Here is a 17285-nt window from a genome sequence, read left to right on the forward strand (position 1 = left end):
CCCCCCTTCTCCTCCTCCTCCCCTCCTTAACTAGTGACGTGAGAATGCATCTGACTGGCACACTTGTTACGACAAAGTACCAGATTCTCAGAGGCCATTACGGTAATTTTTCTTCTTATCTAGCGAAGGAAGAAGGTCTTTAGCTGCCCTGAGCTAGATTCGGAGCAATTACGGTAATTTTTCTTATCTAGCGAAGGAAGAAGGTCTCTAGCTGCCCCCTCCCCTGAGCTAGATTCCCCGGAGCAATTACGGTAATTTTTCTTCTTATCTAGCGAAGGAAGAAGGTCTCTAGCTGCCCCCTCCTGAGCCAGGCTAGATTCTCGGGAGCAATTACGGTAATTTTTCTTCTTATCTACACAAGCGGCGAGAACGTATCTAACCAGGTTCACTTAACTTACGACAAAATTCTCGATTCACAAAGACTGTTAAGGTAAAATTAACTTAAGTAGAAAAGTGAGAACGTATCTAACTGCCCCACTTAACTTACGACATTAAGTTAGATTCTTAAAAGAACTTGTTACTTAACTTTTTTTCTTGTTAATAGTAAAATTGAGAACGTACCTAACTGACCCATTTAAGTTCCGAAATTGCGATAGATTCCCCCCCCCCAAATTAAAAATGGCTACAACTGGAGATGTTAAGAAAGTATTGAACAGACTTGAAGCCACAACCAAAACACAAAAGATGGCTACCCAGAACTTCTGAAGCAGGTAACTGGAGATGTGAGGACGCATCGTAATGACCTTCTTTTCAGCTGGCGAAGCAATTGCAACTTAGAATCTACCGTAAGAAGCTGTGCAACGTTCTCGCAACATTTCCTGCTTGGGGAGAGAGGGTAGGGGGAGAGAGAGAGGGGAGGGGAGAAAGAAAAAGAAAGAAGCAATGAAAGCCTTAAGTATTCTGACCCCTTGTAACAAAAAGTCCCTCGCGTACATTTATCTCTTCAGGTGATTCAGGAGAAGGCCAGGTATAAATTAGGCGCTTGCTCCCACCCTCTCTCTCTCTCTCTCTCTCCTCGCTACACTACCTCGTTTCTTTTTCTCTCTCTCGTTCTCTTTTCTTTCCCTTCTCCTCCTCACTAATCTGTCTTCCCCTCATTACCTTTCTTCCCTCTTCCCCTCATTACCTTTCTTCCCTCTTTCTCTCCCTTTCTTCCCTCTTTCTCTCCAACCTTATTCCTCTCACCTCTCCCCCATTGACTCATTTCACTTCCATCCTCACTACCTTCCTCTCTTCCCTCCTCTCCCCTCTCATTAATTCCCTCTCCACTTCTTACTCCTCTCTCCTCCTCACTCTCTCACCTCCCTCTCATTCACTCCCATCCCTCTTCGTTCCTTCCCCTTCCCACTCACTCTTTCACTTCCTCTCTTTCCTTCTCCTCGCCCTCTTACCCTTTTCCCTTCCCCTCCTCGTCCCCTCTCCCTTCCCACTCATTCTTTCCCTTTTCCACTCACTCATTCTTTCACCTCCCTTCCTTCCCCCTCCTTGCCCTCCCCCTTCCCCTCCTCACCCCTCTCTCCCCTTTCCTCCTCGCCTCTCTCCTCCTTCCCTTCACAAAACATAGGAGAGACTCGGAGCACCACAAGCAGCTGGGTGAAAATTATGGTGTGTTTTTCAGCAATACATTACAAAATCATCCACTTGGTAATAGTGCCATTACCTTGATTAATGGTGAGGAGGGCCACCGGTGCCAGTATTATTTAACCTGACCTAACCTAACCTAACCTAACTTAACCTAACCTAATCAACCTAGTCTAGCCTAACCTAACATAACAAACCTACTTCACGTAATCTAACCTAACCTAACGCAACCTTAGGTAAAGTCAGGTTGAGTTAGATTATAATAGGTTGACCTAGTTTAAGCAAAGTTAAATTAAATTAAGTGATTAAATTACACTAAATAAGACGAGGTTAGGTTAGGTGAGGTTAGGTTAGGTTAGGTTACCGTGTCATCAATCAGGGCCGACGACCACACTTACACAGCTAACCATTAATTACAGGTGTGGGTAATACTACTGGACCCCACCTTTGACTGGGGAGGAAATTAAAGACTCACGGCCTCTTGAAGGTGAGGAAGCCGGCCTGGCGATACCACGACCACGAAGGAATGGCTGTGTAATGAACTTAGTGTGTGTGTGTGTGTGTGTGTGTGTGTGTGTGAGAGAGATAGTACGTGTGTATGAGAGAGAGGGATAGTATGTGTATGTGTGTGTACTTGTGTGTGTGTGTGTGTGTGTGTGTGTGTGTGTGTGTGTGTGTGTGTGTGTGTGTGTGTGTGTGTAGAAAGAGAGAGTTGGCAGCGGCAGAGATAACTTTATGTGGTGTTGCCCTCGCACCGGTGGAAAGTTGGTGGCCTACTCACGCACAGTACATGACTCTGTGTGTGTGTGTGTGTGTGTGTGTGTGTGTGTGTGTGTGTGTGTGTGACCTTTACTATACAACCAAAAATACACCAAATCTATACAACAAATAATACAATCATACACACTTACTTTGACCCATCGATTGGAATGTATATATGTATGTCTGTATGTATGTATGTATGTATGTATGTATGTATGGTATGTATGTTCTGTATGTCTGTATGTATGTCTGTATAGAGTATATGTATGTTTGTATGTATGTATGCTATATCGTGTCTTAAGGAATTAAAAGATAGATATATATATATATATATATATATAGAGAGAGAGAGAGAGAGAGAGAGAGAGAGAGAGAGAGAGAGAGAGAGAGAGAGAGAGACTAAATGCTCTTATTGTTATCACCTTCTCTTTGTTTGTCTCCTCTTATTGTTTCTGTTATCGTCCTCCCTATCCACCCTGTACTTACACACACACACACACACACACACACACACACACACACACACACACAACAACAACATTTCTGTACCCTCTGAGTGCTGAGCCAACCAAGTCTGTATTGATCTTTCCTACTAACCCTCACCTGCTGAGAGAAACACCTCACCTCCTGAGATAAGTTCCTCACCCCAGAGATAAGTTCCTCACCCCTGAGATAAGTTCCTCCCCTGATAGAAAGTTCTTTATCCCCCAAGAAGCCATTCAACCACTCAGTCATCCACTCAGCTACTCATTCAATCAATCAACCACTCAGTCATTCAGTCAACCACTCAGTCAACCAATCAACCACTCAGTCAGTAAATGAACTATCTAGTCAACCAGCCAACCACTCAGTCATCCAATCAACCACTCAGTCAACCAATCAACCACTCAGTCATCCACTCAACCACTCATTTCATCCAATCAACCAGTGAGCCACTCAGTCAACCAGTCAACCACTAGGTCAACCAATCAACCAATCAGTCACCGTGCACCCACTCAGTAATCCACTCAACCACTCAATCAACCAATCAACTACTTTGCCAACCACTCATTCATCCAATCAACCAGTCAACCACTCAGTCAACTACTCAACCACTTACACAACCAATCAACCACTTACACAACCAATCACCAACTCAGTCAACCTCACAGTCAACCAAACTCAAATTAGCTCTCCTTTAGTTGGCGATCAAAGCAGAATTGCGCCCCATAAATCAGCGAATGAGAAGTCTGAGTCCTGGCACTCCAGATTGGGGGAGAACCGTGAGTAGAACCGCGTGTAGAACTGGGGGTAGAACCGTGTAGAATCGGGGTAGAATTGGAGTAGAACCGTGTGTAGAACTGGGGGGTAGAACCGTGTAGAATCGGGGTAGAACTGGAATAGAACCGTGTAGAACTTTGTGTAGAACCGGAAGAGAGTTGAGGAAGAATCATTGTATGAACCATGGGAGGAGGACTGAGGAGAACGGGTTAGAAAAGAAGTAGAACCGTGAGAAAAAGGATAAAAAACAGCGATTGAACTTCATTAGCAGCAGAATAGAACCATCAGTACCTTAAGAACCACCTGGCTCCTCTCACTTAATGATCCACCATATACAGAGACCAGGTAAGAACCGATTAAGGTGGTCTCGTCGTTAAAGAGGACGAGCAAAAGTCGGTTCGCCAGTACCGTCGCTACCTTATAAGTTCATGAGTTACGTCCATTCACGTTACGGCAAAAGTGGGTTTTCAAAAGGTTCAATTCTCAAAAGGTTCAATTTTCAAAAGGTTCATTTATCAAAAGGTTTAATTATCAAAAGGTTCAATTCTTAAAGGTTCAATTTTTAAAGGTTCAATTTTAAAGGTTTCAATTCTTAAAAGGTTCAATTATCAAAAGGTTCAATTCTCAAAAAGGTCTATTTAACAAAGGGTTTAATTATCAAAAGGTTCAATTCTTAAAAGGTTTAAACTCTTAAAAGGTTTCAATTCTTAAAAAGGTTCAATTCTTAAAAGGTTCAATTCTCAATAAAACTCAATTTAACTACGATACAAAGAAGAATTTTCAAAATTCTACGTTTTAATTTCTCATATATCAACCCCTCTAAAAAAAAATAATAAATAAATAAAAATAAAATAAATAAATAAATAAATAAGCTCACTTTAAACCCTGGAGCAATGTTTTAATATTACACAAAATAAAACAACTATAAAACGCTCCACTCGTGAATATTAAACCTTGAAGAAATAATTTAATCTCATTTTAAACCCTGGAAGTGTGTTTTAATTTTACACAATATAAAACAACTATAAAACGCTCCACACATGCATATAAAACCTAAGGAAATGGTTTAATCTTACGTATACAACCACCCCCCCCCAAAAAAAAACGTTTCAATTACGCATATATCAAGCCATGAAAACACGTCTTAAGTGAACGTTTTCATTATTTTTTTTATATTTTTTTTTATATAATTCAACATTTTACAGTCTCTTACGAACCAATTTTCCACTGGTTGGCTTTACTGTCAGCTTTACTAATGGCGGTCTTGAAGCAATGGGTCATCTTATATTCATTCATTTTTTATCTTTCTTTTTTTTATCTTTCTTTCATTTTTTTCTTTCTTTCTTTTCTTCTTTCTTTACTTTAATGGTGTTTTGGAGGAATGGGTCATCTTGTATTCATTCATTCATTCATTCTCCTTTCTTTAAATGGTTTCTTGAACGAACGAGTCATATTATATTCATTCATTCATTGATCTTCTTTCTTTTCTTTCTTTTTCTTTCTTTCTTTCTTTTCTTCTTTTCTATCTTTCTCTTTGTCTCTTTGGGCTACGAAGGAATTTTTCTGTTCTTTTCAAATTCACTTCGTTACCTTTGATATTATTACGTTATCGCTTCTTATCTTTTGTTCGTGTCCTGTCTCTAGATATTTGGGTTATCAGCAAATTTATTATTTTCTCTCTGTAAACTTATATTATCGTATGTTTTATGCCGGGTTTTGTTATCATATATATGTTGTATAAATCTTTGTTATCTTTAACTTAATTGATGTTATCTTATCAGGCACACACACACACACACACACACACACACACACACACACACACACAACAACACGGGCGTTAACGGTACAGTAATGAACGAGACTTCAACGTACACTAATAAACATGAACGTAAAAACCCGTTCATGTAGCGTTTATCCCCGTTATAATAAGGTAATTGGACTACATCGTGCAGAGAGAGAGAGAGAGAGAGAGAGAGAGAGAGAGATACAATCTAATCTAGTTCTGTGACCTGACCCCGCCTGATCTAACATTGACCTCTCCAACAGTACTTCCTCCCTCTTGACACCTGGATAAAAAAAAAGTTAATTGATTTTAAGTTACCTTGAGAAACTCGATCTGGCCGCCGCACAAGAAGTATTAATGGACCTAAGACGACCAAGTTAGGTAAATAGAGCGTAGTAAGTATTGAAGATTAGACACAACTTTTTTTTCACCTGAGGATTAAACACCACTAACGCTCCTTGGGGTGGGTTAGGTTTGGTTAGGTTAGGTTAGGTTAGGTTATGTTAGGTTAGATTGACATTTAAGTTAGATTAGATTAGATTAAGTTAGGTTAGGTAATTTTTTTTTCTCAGTTGAACTTGTCAAAAACATAACAAAATCTGATTAAATCTGTTTAATATAAAATACAAAGAGCACAAAATCTATCTAGGTCTATTTAGTTGAATTTACTCCTCAAGAAAATTTGCGAGAAAAAACGAGTCATGATTTACCAAAACATCAATAAACGACGCCTTAAAATCTGAGGGATCTATAGCCCAAAACCTGAGGAACTATAAACCAAAATCTGAGGAACTATAAACCAAAATCTGAGAGGATTACATTCCAAAATCTTTAACATTTCTATCATATTTTAACCACTGGGGGAAAAAATGGAATTCTCTGTACCTTACAAATTCCCCAAATTTAAATCAGTTACAAATCGGGAAAATCTGGAGGGAAAAATCTGGAGTATGAGGCCAGGTGGTGTGTTAGGTTAGGTTAGGTATGGTAAGCTACAGGCTGATTATACCAGACACGATGGAGAGAGAGAGAGAGAGAAGAGAGAGTAAGAAATCGTGAAGAAAGGTGAGAATGAAAGAGAAAGTAAAGAATAGAAGAAAATATTAAAGAAAAGAGAATGAGAGAGAGAATAAGAAAATGAGAGAATTAAGGGAAAAGAGAAAGTAGGAAAATGTAAAAATAAAATAAACAGAGTGAAATGAATAAGGAGAAAATAAATTATATAAAGATGAAAGAAATGGTAGAAATAATGATAAAAAACAAAAACAAAATATTTTGAAAAAAAAAGAAAAGAAATAAGTTAAAGACTCCTCCTCATCCTCCTTCTTTCCTCCTCTCCTTCCTTCTTTTTCCTCCTCCTCCTCTTTCTTCTCCCTCCTTACCCCTTCTTCGTTTTCTTTCTCCCCTCACCTCCCTCCTTCTTCCCTCTCCCCTTCCCCCTCCTTCTTCCACCCTTTCCTCCTCTTCTTCTTCCTCTCTCTCCTCACCCTCCCTTCCTCTCCTCACCCTCCCTTCCTCTCTCCTCACCCTCCCTTTCCTCCTCCTCCCCCTCCTCTTCTTCCTCTCTCCTCACCCTCCTCCTCCTCACCCTCCCTTCCTCCTCCTCCTCCTCCCCCCTCCTCTTCCTCTCCTCACCCTCCCTCTCCTCTCTCTCACCCCTCCCTTCTCTCTCCTCACCCTCCCTTCCTCCTCCTCCCTCCTCTTTCTTCCCTCTCTCCTCACCCTCCCTTCCTCTCTCCCTCACCTCCCTTCCTCCTCCTCCCCCTCCTCTTCTTCCTCTTGTCCCATAATAAAATTTTAGGCTATTCAGTTAAGATAATTGCCATAATTACATTAATAATGAGGCAGCCGTATTAGGTATTAAGGAGGACTGTCTGACTGTTAACTGTGGCTGACTGGGAGGTTGAGGACTGTCTGACTGTTAACTGTGGCTGACTGGGAGGTTGAGGGACTGACTGACTGGGAGGTTGAGGGACTGACTGACTGGAAGGTTAAGGGACTGTCTGACTGTTAACTGTGGCTGACTGGGAGGTTGAGGATTGTCTGACTGTTAACTGAGGCTGACTGGGAGGTTGAGGACTGTCTGACTGTTAACTGCGGCTGACTGGGAGGTTGAGGATTGTCTGACTGTTAACTGAGGCTGACTGGGAGGTTGAGCGGCTTGGCTAATTGGTGTTATTAGTACTAACTGTTAACAATCATGACAGGAGCATGTATACAGTACGTGAGGATATGTGTACAGTATACTATAAACACACACACACACACACACACACACACACACACACACACACACACACACACACACATCCCACCCACGCCAACACACACACACACATACCACACACACACACACACACACACACACACACACACACACACACACACACACACACACATCCCACCCATGCCCACACACACACACACACACACACACACACATCCACCCATGCCTACACACACACATACACACACACACACACACACACACACATCCCACCCACGCCTACACACACACAGACACACACACACACACATCCCACCCACGCCCACACACACACACACACACACACACACACACACACACACATCCCACCCACGCCTACACACACACACACACACACACACACACACACACATCCCACCCACGCATCCCACCCACGCCTACACACACACACACACACACACATCCCACCCACGCCTACACACACACACACACACACACATCCCACCCACGCCTACACACACACACACACACACACACACACACACAGACACACACTCCCCACACACACTCACACACTCACACACACACACACACAGACACACTCACACCCCACACACACACAAACACACACACACACACACACACACACACACACACACACAATGTAATAAATCAGTGTATTCACTCCCAGTAAACACTGCTCCCTACACTGTCACTATGTTGAAATGAACTGTATTTTGAGCTGATCCCCATCTAAGTTACTATATGTCTTATTTGTGTCACTTATGTCACTTGTATATTATTTGTAATTCGTAACCCATTCCCCAAATATGTAACTGTATATTTTCAGCCTTCTGGCTGCCAAGCTCTTTCAATAAACCGTTAATTATTATTATTATTATTATTTATTATCACACCCATGCCTACACACACACATACACACACACACACACACACACACACACACACACACACACATCACCCATACCTACACACACACATACACACATACACACACACACACACACACATCCCACCATGCCTACACACACACACACACACACATCCCACCCATGCCACACACACACACACACACAGACACACATCCACCACGCCTACACACACACACACACACACATCCCACCCACGCCTACACCTCTTCCCCTCCCAACCACCACCACCTACACACCCTTAAAACACACACGCACTCATACACGAACGCCCACAGTGCCGATAATATTTAACTAGCATCACCAGAGGTCTGTAATTGGCACTCAGTGTAATGGGACCATTTTTAACACCACTGTTCATTTTTCACTCTTGTACGGCTGGCTCTGGCTGGCTCGATAACTTACCAGCCCTTCCCATTAATTGTCACGATTACTTTAATTTGTCGGGTCAGGATTTTGTTGTCGTCCCGATAAAGAAATTGTGCACAGAATCGGTTTTGTTATTATTTTGGGTTGTAGTGGAGCTTATGTGTGTATGTATGTATGTTGCGTGTATACATAGTCTCTCTCTCTCTCTCTCTCTCTCTCTCTCTCTCTCTCTCTCTCTCTCTCTCATATGCTTATCAGTTCATTAATAATTCAGGTACTGTATTCTCTCTAGTCTCTGGTTGGTGTGAGAGGCAAGTACACACCTGAAGTATAAACATAAAGTACACACCTGAAGTATAAACATAAAGTACACACCTCAAGTACACACCTGGAGTATACCCCTGGAGTATACGCTTGAATTATACACCACTGAAGTATACACATGAATTATATACCACTAAAATATTAATGTGAAATATACATCACTGGAGCACAGTATACACCTGAAGTATACACCTCTTTAATGGTGTTCTAAGCCTCAGTTTTTTAATGAAAGAGAGATTAGGGAATTTTAATTGCAGGGTTTGAAGCTGTGATGTTAAATACGTACAGTGTGTGTGTGAGGGGGTATTATTATTATTATTATTATTATTATTATTATTATTATTATTATTAATGTTGTTGTTGTTGTTGTTGTTGCTGTTACTAAACTGTGTGTACGACAGTTTGGGTTACACTGGCAGTATTCAGTCGTCTCCCGTTTGAGCCAATAGCGACCCTCGTATAGGTTAAACAGTACTGGCGGACGTACGACGAAATTTTAGTAATCCCGTAAATACAATTTGGACAAACAGAAATGCTGGTTAAAATGTCGTTGGAAAAATAGATGATGAACCAACAAACACGGAGCTACTTTTTATGCCTGTACAGTAATACAGGCATATAAGTGTTTGTTTACTCGGCGTGTTTGTTTGTTTGTCCTTGTAAACACTTGCTCTACCTGGGACTGCCATCGTCAAATGAGACAGGTAAGGTGAGTCAAGATATAGTAGGGAGCACCTGATGATTAGCCACCCCAGCTTATTTCACCTGATGATTATATACTCTACTGCTAACCTAACCTAACCTAACCTAACCTAAACAAAATTTTATTAACCTAAAGCTAACCAAACCTAGCCTAGTCTATTTAACCTAACCTAACCTAACGAGAGAGAGAGAGAGAGAGAGAGAGACCAAGAACAGACAGACAGACAAAGAGAGAGAGAGACCCGGCACTCGTGTTAGGACTACCATAAAAACAGTGGCAACATGACGGCCTGGACCAAGTCGATCGGCCCGGACCAATAGCGCGGCGTGAACCATGGGAGACGAGCGGACTTTTTGAGCAGGTGACAGTACGTGTATATATATATATTGTGAGTGTGGCTGTGAGGGAGGGGAGAGCAGGGGAGGGAGAGAGAGGGACGGGGAGGGAGAGGGTTGTTTGAATACTTGGGAAAATCGTTGCAGGAGGAGGTGGTGAGAAGGAACGAAGGAGGAAGGGAGAGAATGATACTATGTTTGGAAGGGAAGGAAGGGAGAGAGAAGGGGAAGGTAGGGGGAGTAAGTTTGGAGAGAAGTGATGGAAGGATGGCAGGAGGGAGGGAGATAGGAGAGAAAGGAGAGATAGAGGAAGGAGGGGGAAGGAGGGAGGCAGGAAGGAGGGAAGGAGGGAGGGAAAGAGGGAGGGAAGGAGGGAGGGTGGCAGGACAGTAAGAAAGGAAGGAAGGAAGGAAGGAAGGAAGGAAGGAAGGAAGGAAAGAAGGAAGGATGAAGGAGAGAGGGGCATGCTTATTGATAATAAATATTGTATAAAGTTATACAAGGTAAGGTTATTTCTGTCTGACTGATTCACACACACACACACACACACACACACACACACACACACACACACACACACACACACACATATACACACACACACACACACACACACACACACACATATATATACACACACACACACACACACACACACATACACACACACACACACACACACACACACACACACACACACACACACATATATACACACACACACACATACATATACACACACACACACACACACACACACACTAACCTCAACACAATTCTTCACTCTCTCTTATCCTCTCCTTCCTCCTCCTCTTCCTCCTCTTCTTCCTCCTCCTCCTCGCCACCTCCTCATACCTTTTATGTTTCAGCTTCGGGAAAATACCTCACTGAGATTATGCCCGCCGGCCACCAGGATATAAAAAAAAAAAATAAAACTCCTTTTCTAAATATTTTGTGAGGACCGCCCGCGTGACCAGCCGTCCAGAAGCGGCTCCTTGATGTATAGCCCGGAGAGATATTGTTCGTATCAGAGAATGAACGCCAGTACGGGAGGAAAGACTGGCGAAGGTTAGTTTGATTGTTTAAGTAATATTGTGGAAAGGAGAGTAGTAGTAGTAGTAGTAGTAGTAGTAGTAGTATAGCTCTGCGGCTTAACTAATTAAACTCAGTTAGGGTGGCTACATTTTGATTAGGATATTTAATTTTAAGGTCATAAAATGGCGGCGAAAGTATAGCTATTGGAGGAGGCTGGAGGCTACGTTTAAAAAAGTAGTAGTAGTAGTAGTAGTAAAATCAATAGTAGCAGCAGTAGTAGCAGTAGCAGTACTAGTATGTTAGGTTAGGTTAGAGCAGTAATAGCAGGGGAGGGAAGACGGCCAACATAACGCCCCCATAAACACATATGGTCCCAACAAATCACCTTCATGTACTCCCCATTATATCAAGCCGAGGCCCTGATGAAGCCTGTTTACCTCCTGGGTCACGCTATCTTACACTTCCGAGAGAGAGAGAGAGAGAGAGAGAGAGAGAGAGAGAGAGAGAGAGAGAGAGAGAGAGAGAGAGAGAGAGAGAGAGAGAGAGAGCAGAGAGAGATATATAAAAACAATCTAAACGTAATTATGAATGTGCCCACATGCAATAAAAGGAGACAGGAAAAGAGACACAGGAAGAGAGAGAGAGAGAGAGAGGAGAGAGAGAGAGAGAGAGAGAGAGAGAGAGAGAGAGAGGTAGAGAGAGAGAGAGAGATAGGAGAGGGAGGAGGAGAGAGAGACTTCAAATATAGGGGTAGAAACATGGAGTAGATAAGGACTCATAGATTTATCATTTCTCCCCTTAAAACTTGATTATTCGGGGTGGGGGGGATCGAACGAGGGTACTTCATTGATGATAGAATCGCTCAGCAACCACCACTACTACGACTACTACTACTACTTGTCTTATTAGTACTACCACCATCACTACTACTACTACCACCATCTCCATCTCTACCACCATCACCTTTATCGCCACCACCACCTCCACCACCACCTCTACCACCACAACCGCCACCATAACCTAAATCACCACCACCACCTCAATCACCACAACCACCACCACCACCACTACCACCTCTATCACCACCACCACCACTACTAGCCCAACTACCACCATCATTATCACCACTAGACCTACTACCACCACTACTAGCACCACCACCATCAGCTCTTCGTCACAGCCACATCATTGTCGTAACTCAACACAAGAAATAGCAAGAAAATTTAGGAGGTCATATTTCACTTAAGTGGTCCTTCATGTGGGTTCGACCCCCTGGCCTCGAGGAATGGCTGATTAGACTCGGACCACTTTGCCACACTCGAATAGTTTTACTTTCAAGTCTCTCTCTCTCTCTCTCTCTCTCTCTCTCTCTCTCTCTCTCTCTCTCTCTCTCACCACAGCCCGGGCAGGTAACAACACCCTCCCGTAGTTAGTACATAACATCAAACTACCTCATTTGACCTTCAGGTGTGTAAATAATGTGTAGAATAAAATAGTCAGTATCATATTTATTAAAAACTGATATATTTATGTATTAATTTATGTGTGTGTGTGTGTGTGTGTGTGTGTGTTTATATAAAAATAGGATAGAAAAGACAAACAGACAGACAGACAGACAGAGAAAGAAACAGACTACAGACAGACGAACAGAGAGAGAGAGAGAGAGAGAAGACTACAAGAAGAGTTCCCTCTCGGTAGACCAATAAAGGAGACTCATTAATAAGACACAGGACCATGTGGCTCCACCTGCCGTCAACCTTTTTGTATCCTCGTCACCTGTACCGCAAGAGAGAGAGAGAGAGAGAGAGAGAGAGAGAGAGAAAAGAGTGGCTAAATCTGCATCGTTAGAACAGTGAGAGAGAGAGAGAAGGTGGGGAAAGAAGGGAGAGGTGGACAGGGAAAAGGAATATAAAAAGAGATGCAAAGAGAGAGAAAGAAAGGAAAATTAAAGAGGAAGAAAATAAGACAGGAAATAAAGAAATCTAATAAGACAAAAGGAAAATGGTACATAAATACACACTGAATCTCACACACACCATCTAACCCCCTCTCCCCACCTACCCAATCCTTCCCCAACCCACTCCTACCCCCCCACCAAAGCCCCCTCACCCCCACCCCAGTTACCAGTTCATGACGTTCCCCTGTAATAATTCACACGCCCTCTGTTGCGGCTATCTCAAAGGAATAAAGATAGCCGGTAAGAGTCACTTTTACCGGCGAGAGAAGCTGTTAAAGGGCCGGAAAATGACGGTGGTTTAGTGGCGTTTGGAAAGTTGTGCGGAGGAACCGGTGTTAGTAGCCGGTAAAGTGTGTTTATGTTACGCCACCGGACGAACGTTTTTTTTAATGACCTGAAAATGAACGCTGTTAATGTTATAGTGCCATTAATGTTACAGTGTCAGTAGTTATGGTCCTAGTTATGTTATAGTGCCATTAATGTTATGGTGCTGGTTGTGTTATAGTGCCAGTTGTGTTATAGTGCCAGTTATGTTATGGTGCCAGTAATATTATGGTGCCAGTAGTTATGGTGCTGGTTGTGTTATAGTGCCAGTTATGTTATGGTACCAGTAATATTATGGTGCCAGTAGTTATGGTGCTGGTTGTGTTATAGTGCCAGTTATGTTATGGTGCCAGCGAAGTGTGTCAAATGGTATTGGACAGTGTTAATGAATCAGCTGTGGGTGTTATAGTTCTTGGGCAATTTCGTCGCCATCTTACCTACCGAGACACACACACACACACACACACACACACACACACACACACACACACACACATTCTCGCGTCAGCAGTAGAAGAGATTTAGCCACGATTTCTTGAGAATACAGACAGGTGTCATAGCAGGAGGTAAAAGGTCAGGTGTTGACAGAGTATCAGAGATAGAGAGAGAGAGAGAGAGAGAGAGAGAGAGAGAGAGAGAGAGAGAGAGAGAGAGCATGTCAAGGCGCCGTGTTACCTGGGCGTGTCTCTGAGAATGAATAACATCACCCTAATTGTTGCTCAGGTAAAGAGACAATATTTTAACCACTCCGACACGCACCTGACCACACCTCCAGACGTATACCCACATGAGTGCACCTAAAAACGCACATAAACACGCACATATTATTGTTATTGTTGTTTTTCTAGTAGTAGTAATAGTTGTTGTTGTTGTGTTTGTAGTAGTAGTAATAGTTGTTATTGTTGTGTTTGTAGTAGTAGTAATAGTTGTTGTTGTTGTTATTGTTGTGTTTGAAGTAGTAGTAGTAGTTGTTATTGTTGTTATTACTGTTATTGTCATTATTATTAGTGTCAATTATTTTCATACGCACACACACACACACACGCTCATGTACGCACACACACATCAACACAGGTGCCAAAATATATACACAAACACACACACACAACCGTACTTATACACATGGAATAATATTAATATACAAATATACTCACAGACGCACATACGTATACATACAGATATTCACACATGCACACATATCCTGTATACCTAAAACGATATGAATATACATAGACACTCACACACACACACACTCACTTACATACACACACACACACACACACACACACTCACTTACATACACACACTCACACAGACACACACACTCACTTACACACACATATATACGAGCTATTTGGTTCTATAGCCTTTAATGTATATATCTGACCATATATTATACAGGTATATATATTCAACTACCTGAAAATAAATGATATAGTAAGTTCTTATAACAATTCAACTTGGTATTGAAGGTAAGGTTAGGAAATATTTATGAGGTTAAGACTCAAGAGGTCATTTAAGGTCACTCACCTGTGATGATCGCCAGGAGGAGAAAGATACAGTGTAGTGACCTTTGACCTGACATAGTCGTGGTAGGGTCAGAATGTCACTAGCAGGAACGACGGCGACGACTTTATAGATGAAGGTCGTTTGAGGGTCGTTTTCGCAGGGTTTGATTGGTGTTTTTAAGGTCGTCTCGTAAGGCTTTATTGAGTCGTTTCAGAGATTTCAATCGTGGTCGTCTTAAGGGTTGCCAATAGTTCTTATCTCAGAGGTCGTCCAATGAGTCGTACATAAACCACCCCAAGTAGTTGTATCCAAGAATCACTCGGTCGTTCACCACTGTTATCAGGTCAAAAAAGGTCAGGTCATTTTACAGAGACTTTGCAAATTAAGATTCATATACAATAAAAAAAATTTGACTTGACTTAGTTCACTGTGTATTTGTCACTGTAGCTCATTCACTATAGCGTTGCCACTGTAGTTCATTCACTGTAGCATTGTCACAGTAGTACTTCATTCACTACACGTCACTGCAGCAAATCTGACATCTCACTGTAGAAAGTTTGTTGATACGTGTCACTGAAAGAGCGCTATCGTCTCACTGTAGGAACGCTATCGTGTCACTGTAGGAACGCTATCGTGTCACTGTAGGAACGCTATCGTGTCACTGTAGGAACGCTATCGTGTCACTGTAGACCAGGACACAATCTGTATTATCTGCTTGGTGTCTCCTTAAAGTCACTGTAAAGGAAGAAGTGAAGGTATTAATCTCACGAGGTTTATTAGTTTAATCCAGGTTTATGGAGGTGTTAATGTTTTACAGGTAGGAGAGAGAGAGAGACAAACAGAAAAACAGACAGAGGGAAAGAGAGAAGATAGAAACAGAGAGGGAAAAAAAGACGATAAAGAGAGAAACAGACGAACAGAAATAGATATAAATATATTACAGAAAAGATGAAAAACAGACAAAGAGAAAGAAAACATAAAAAAAGTGACAACAGTAAGACAAACAGACACAGAGACAAAGACAAACATCTACACAGTAAAACACACCCACCACACACTCACATCACAGTAAAACACACCCACCACACACTCACATCACAGTAAAACACACCCACCACACACTCACATCACAGTAAAACACACCCACCACACACTCACATCACAGTAAAACACACCCACCACACACTCACATCACAGTAAAACACACCACACACTCACATACAGTAAAACCACCACCACACACTCACATCACAGTAAAACACACCCACCACACACTCCACATCTGATAAAACACACCCACCACACACTCACATCACAGTAAAACACACCCACCACACACTCACATCACAGTAAAACACACCCACCACACACTCACATCACAGTAAAACACACCCACCACACACTCACATCACAGTAAAACACACCCACCACACACTCACAGCAAAAAACACACCCACCACACACTCACATCACAGTAAAACACACCCACCACACACTCACATCACAGTAAAACACACCCACCACACACTCACATCACAGTAAAACACACCCACCACACACTCACATCTCAACTCCAATACACGTACACATTACCCACCAACCATCACAAGCAAAATGGAACACAGGTAATGAACCAAATATCTCACCTGTCACAGAAAAGGTAAACAAACACTCCCCCCCAAAAAAATATATTGACCCCAAAAACAATAAACTTAAAAAATAAATACTTTTTTTTTTATCCCCCTTCAATTAATTCTAAGTAAAGTGGTATTTATATAGAATTTATTGATATATTTCTGATGATAATTAATCTTCCCAACAAAGGAGATAATTATTGAGGTCAAGTAAAGTAATTAGACTACATTTCCTTAATCTATAATATAATTAATTGATAAGATAAAATATAAAAGATATATACAGTACAGTGTTAATTTAATGTGTTTTTTTAATTTCCAAATAACTAATGGCTTCTTATCATTTATACTCCAAGCTATTCTGGGGTCAAGCAATTATAATAAACGCGTATCTATCGTGTACCAGTATGATAAAGTATGATAACTGAGACACAACAACTGAGAAGAGAAGAGAAAGAAATGAAAGAAGAAATTACCCCACATATGAACAACTTCCAGGGATCTTATTTTCTTTTATGGTTATTTAGTG

General features: G+C 41.7%; 1 long non-coding RNA gene across 1 annotated transcript in view; it reads right to left on the reverse strand.

Moving 5' to 3' along the window:
• LOC121877083 overlaps window positions 1–17285 on the reverse strand; it is a 57351-nt gene that overhangs the window by 2989 nt on the left and 37077 nt on the right. Inside the window, exon 2 of the long non-coding RNA XR_006090880.1 lies at window positions 15144–15857. This is a non-coding gene — a long non-coding RNA (uncharacterized LOC121877083). The remainder of the gene's footprint in view (window positions 1–15143; window positions 15858–17285) is intronic.

The sequence above is a fragment of the Homarus americanus genome, unplaced genomic scaffold, assembly GCF_018991925.1.
Source record: "Homarus americanus isolate GMGI-L3 unplaced genomic scaffold, GMGI_Hamer_2.0 scaffold19244, whole genome shotgun sequence".
NCBI classification, from domain to species: Eukaryota; Metazoa; Arthropoda; class Malacostraca; order Decapoda; family Nephropidae; genus Homarus; species Homarus americanus.